We start from the raw sequence: 5,498 nt of genomic DNA, 5'->3' as shown, positions 1-5,498 counted from the left end.
CCTTCAAGCTCCAGTCCTTTTGGCCCAGAGCAATAAAGCAATGGGCATGGAAGACACCTGCCTTCCAGTCTCCATCCCGGGCCTGCAGGTGGGAACGTGACCCCCGAGGCAGAGAATTCTGTTTTGTTCACTAATGAGTCCCAAGAGCTTATAAGAGACCCTTGTAGATACTCAATAAATACTTGCAGGGAAAGGGGTTCATCTCTCTAGGCCTCAATTTCCTTATCTGTTAAGTAAGGATGCTGGTTTGGACCAAGAGATTCCAATCATAGGGGTCCAGTAGTTACTAACAGAGCCTCCTCTTTCTTCTTCCCTCTCCTTTCCCGGGGTAGAAAGCTCTCCCCAAGCTAGACCCAAGGGCAGAAAATCAGTTGTGTCTTCCTTGTAGCGGATTACCATTTCTATTATCAACGGGCACTTCACGTTCATAAACTCAACATTTTCCAGAAATGAAAATAAAGGGGGACAGAAACTACTGGCCACCCACAGAACATCCATGCTTTTCTTTTCTCGGGAGCAGAACTCAGTTTTGCTGGAACTATCCTATGTTCAGCTAAAACAAACAGAAAACTTTTCCCTACCTCCCCTGGGGTTACTGTAGTTAGATGACAGGGCTCTGGGCTAAGAAGAAAGCAGTAACATTTCCTAAAAGAAGAACAGAATCGCCCGACAGCACCACATTTGGCCGGAGGCATGGGTACAATGCTGAAATGCTGGAGGTGTTGTATTTGTCACACGGGTCACGCCAACATGGTCAATATCCCCCAGCATTGACCCCCTGATGAGGAAGTTCTTTATGCCTAGTTCTTAAAGTCAAGCAAATGATTCCTAAGGGAGCCCAGAACTGCTAAGAACTTTCTGGAGCCTTTATTGATAGCATTGATCCATCCGTAGCCCTTTTGGGGACCAGAATTCTAAAGCAAAACCTTTGGGTATCAACAAGAGCAAGGCCAAAACGAACACTCCTCACCCAACTCGCCACCGTGACTGTTTTGTTTTCTAGAAGCTTCTGGGCACTGTGCGTCACCCAAAGGTACTGACAGGCCCATAGCTGAAGTCTAGCTCATCTTGTTTTGTGTGAGAATCATTTTTATGTCCTTCCCCCCAAATCCTATGAATTAAAGATGATCCTTATGAACACAAATACGGCGTTTTACTCTCTTAGAAAGACAGGGTTTCATTCCGTGAATAGGTAGCACCTGTTCCCATCCTTTGGCTTCTCCTCCTCATCCAGAGTTCCATCCATGCATGACACAGTCACTTTTTGGCTGTAGCTCAATAGAGCCAAGCCAGCAAAAACAGGGGAGCTCATCAGTAAGGTAGGTAACAGAATTTTCTTCATGCCTTAGAAATTTTACTCCTGCGTACTCACCAAACTCAGCACAAGAATTTAGGAAGGAAGAGATATGGCCAATTGTCAGGTTCAGGAGAGAAATCCATGAAAGTAGCTGGGAAATTTTACCCGAGGATGAGTTCTTTAAAAGAAGGCATTTATTTAAGGCAATGGAAGGGTCGATCTTGTTTACATTTAACATTTTAATGGTTGGAAGGTTAAGGTCTTGGAGCAAGAATTGTTGCTACTCACCTACAAGCAACTGATTGTATTTTAGTGAACCTGACCCTCTTACAGGTATTTAAGGAGGCCTATTATAATGTCAAGCCCTGCTCTTTTTCCTGGAAGGAGGAAAGAGAAGAATTAACTCTACAAAATGGCACCGAGTCACAACAAAGCCAGCCTACCCATCTGCCTTCAGGGGACCTAAAAAGAAAGAACAGACAGCGAGTCTGAAAAGGACAGAGGGGAAGGAACACCTGAGAAGTGAAATTTCATGCTAAGTTCGCTGCAGAGAAACAGGAGATAGACTCTCATGAGGGGACTTGAGGTAGTTCCTCCCATTACAAGCCAGGGTTCTGTGGCTGATTTCTCTTTCTCTCTCTGCCCCTGTTCCCCCTCTGCTCCCAAACTCCTGCTCGTCCCTGCAGGATGCAGGTAATTAATAAGCACCCTGAGATGCAGGGCCTTGTCATCAGGCCTCAATGTCTTCCCGAATGTCTAAGATAACATGAATTTGGGGTTTTCTAAACCAGTTGCACACATGGACCCCAAAAAAGAAAACTTAACACTTACAACTACTATCGATGGCCTTTTCTCAGTGAAACGTGTTTTCTTCCATCTCATGCTGCTATTTAAATAGCCAGTTTCACTGGAAATGGATCCTCGGGAGAGACTGCCATGCTGTCCAGGGTGTGGAGAGAAGGCAGTTGGTCTCCAAGGGTGCAGATACCAGTGCCCAGAGTCAGAGCTGCCTCAGGAGTGGCCGCCTCCCTCCTGCACAAAGCCAGCCCCAGGTGGATACAGCCTAGATGAAAGAAAACAGGTGAGGAAGAGCAGGTCGGCAGCAGAAAGCACCTGAGCCCCATCTTTAGACCAAATAGGAAGTTAAAATAATAGCATGTCAGAGACGAAAGGAAGAACCTTCTGGCGTCAGACCCCAATTCCCTAATATGAGCTTTCATTTTTTTTTTTCCTACAAAAGATGCTCTCAGCTATGGGGACACGTTGGAATCACCCAAGGAGCTTTAAGGAAAAAACCTGATGTCTGCTCCCATGCCAAACCAATTAAATAAGAATATCTGAGGGAAAGGGGCAAGCTCTGGGGGAGGGGGTGCAAACAACTCCCCCAGAAGAGGCTAATGTGACAGGAGGGTCCACTCTCCCTCGACTCCATCATCCCCACCTTGATCAAGCATTTGACATTCGACACACCTCCGAAGACGAAGAATTCACTGACCTTCCACGGAATTCCATTCCACGTTGAGACCATTCTGAGGTTTGAAGGTTTTCCTTATGTGGAGGCTCCACCCACCTTGCTTTAAGGGCCACCAATTTGTTCTTGCTCCGCCCACAAGGGGCACGGAAATCCACATAACATTCACATCGAATCTGGGAAGGGTACAAACCCAGAGGAATTTCTTTGATAGTACAGTTGGCAAGCTGAGGGCAAATTGAAGAGAATGAAATCCAACAGGTATCAGCATCCTCTCTTTTATTATACTTAGTGCTAAGAAACACAGGCAAGGGCAGAGGATGGGGGAGAGAGGGCTTTAACAGCAGGAGTGCTGTGAGGGGCCTCCAGCACGGGGATGGAGGGTTGGGGGGTGGTACCTCGAGCTGAGTCACCTGGGGGATGTAGCTGCCCATTCAGCTCATGCTCTCCCAGGCTGCATTCGCACACGAGTGAGCCCCAGAAAGGGGCGGGGGGCGCCCGGGCACTCAGGAAACACACCAGCAGCTGAGGACTAAAGGGACCACCCTTCAAAAGAGATCTAGAAAACCAGAGAATGTGAACCCCATGGTGATAGATTTTTAAATGTCTTCAATAAAGAACTGTTGGCAGGAAAGCTGCTGAAAAAGACAACATTAAAATGGCAAGAGGAAACTCACATTTGAGTCGAGGCTCTGGGATGGAAAATCCATCTCTTCCCGGAAGGATCAAGACAGCCTCTGAGGTTACCTGATGATCTAAAGGGAAGGTGTTTCCCTGGTTTCAAGGACTAAAACCAGGCAGGGGGAGTAGACTTGAAGCTTAAAGGAGACAGGTACCTTCAACTCCTTTTTCTTTGCGTTTTGGGTCTCCTCGGGAGAGGACTCAAGTAATCATACTCCTCAGTTGGTGGGACTCAGTCCACTGGTCTGGAAAGACTCCTCGCTTACTTATTTGCTCATTAACTCCTTTATTGGTTTATTCGCATGTGTATATATATATACTTTTTTAAGATTTTATTTATTTTTCGACAGAGAGAGACACAGCGAGAGAGGGAACACAAGCAGGAGGAGCGGGAGAGGGAGAAGCAGGCTTCCCACCGAGCAGGAAGCCCGATGCGGGCGGGGCTTGATCCCAGGACTCTGGGATCATGACCTGAGATGAAGGCAGATGCTTAATGACTGAGCCACCTAGGCGCCCACATGTATATATATATTTTTTTTTTCTTCAGTGTGATACTATTTTTTTATTTATTTTTTTATTATGTTAATCACCATACATTACATCATTAGTTTTTGATGTAGTGATCCATGATTCATTGTTTGTGCATAACACCCAGTGCTCCATGCAGAACGTGCCCTCTTTAATACCCATCACCAGGCTAACCCATCCTCCCACCCCCCCCTCCCCTCTAGAACCCTCAGTTTGTTTCTCAGAGTCCATAGTCTCTCATGGTTCGTCTCCCCCTCCGACTTCCCCCCTTCATTCTTTCCTTCCTGCTATCTTCTTTTTTTTCTTTTTAAATCCCACTAGTATTTCTCTCCCTTTCCAAAGGAAACAGTGTATATTCTTTTCTTTGCCTATGTCCTTGAAGAATTTTGTAGGTGTCCTGTACATTTTCCTTTCCTCTATTTTGCCATTTTCCACTAGAGTTTGTACATTTTCTTGTTAATTTGCAGGAGTTCTCTGTGTGTTCTAGATATCAGTCCCTTTTGGGCCTTCGCCACTTTATTTACGGTCTGTTAACACTCTAATCTTTGTAATAATAACATTTCCCAGGTGTCATGAAAATCATCTTTTTTTTGGTATGGATTTTACATCCGAAGTTTTACTAAATCCGTCCCTACCTTAAAGTCGCGACAAATTCTCCTACATTTTCTTCCTATAACGGTATCATTTCAGCTTTCATATTTAAATTTTAATTCATCTGGAATCTACCATGGTGAGTGGTGTTAGGATAAGATCAGTCTTATTTTTCTCCTTATAATGAGCCTGTTTTTCCGGTATCATCTACTAGATGATCCTTCCTTTCCCCCATTGACTTGTGTGCCACCTCCATATTATATCAATTTCTAATCTGTGTCTGAGTCTGTCTTAAGCTCTTTATCCTGTTGCATCGTTCTATTGGTCTGTCCTTGCACCAGTAACACACTGGTTTTATTACTATAGCTTTGTAGTAGGTCTTAACAGGAATGTTACCCCCACTTACTCTTCTCTTTCAAGATTGGCTTACTATGAAAAACTTCTGGAGATGTGAAGTACAACATTGTGCATACAGCTAACAATATTCTGTATGCTTAAAAAAATTGTTACAAGGGTAGATCCCTTATGATGTGTCTTCCAGAATTTTTTTAAAAAGAGCCTGGCTGAGGCACCTGGGTGGCTCAGTCAGTTAAGCACCTGCTTTTGGCTCAGGTCATGATCTCAGGGTCCTGGGATTGAGTCCCATGTCAGGCTCCCAGCTCAGCGGGGACCCTGCTTCTCCCTCTGCCCCTGCCCCTCCACCCTGCTCATTCTCTCTCCTGCTCTCTCTTTCAAATAAATAAAGTATTTTAAAAAAATAAAAAGAGCCTGGCTTACTATTTGTGGACTTCATTCTGTATAAATATTAGAGTAAAACTTGATAAGTTTACTAAAAAAAAAAAATCCCAGTGGAATTTTTATTGAGATTGAATGGAAATTAGAGATCGTTTAGGAGGAATCACCATCTTCATGTTATCAAGTGATCTCGTC

General features: G+C 44.6%; 1 long non-coding RNA gene across 1 annotated transcript; it reads right to left on the bottom strand.

Annotated features, from left to right (window-relative positions):
- Positions 1 to 680: 680 nt before the first annotated feature.
- On the bottom strand, positions 681 to 3,465 carry LOC118017165. Its single transcript, XR_004681056.1, has 3 exons — positions 3,446 to 3,465; positions 2,793 to 2,944; positions 681 to 2,360 (listed from the first exon to the last, which is right to left on the bottom strand). It is a non-coding gene; the product is annotated as an uncharacterized LOC118017165 (long non-coding RNA).
- Between the last annotated feature and the right edge of the window lie 2,033 nt (positions 3,466 to 5,498).

Source organism: Mirounga leonina, unplaced genomic scaffold, assembly GCF_011800145.1.
Source record: "Mirounga leonina isolate KUSES-001 unplaced genomic scaffold, KU_Mleo_1.0 Mir_168, whole genome shotgun sequence".
NCBI classification, from domain to species: Eukaryota; Metazoa; Chordata; class Mammalia; order Carnivora; family Phocidae; genus Mirounga; species Mirounga leonina.
Note: the sequence above shows the minus strand (reverse complement) of the source record. Positions and strands in the feature narration are given on the sequence as shown.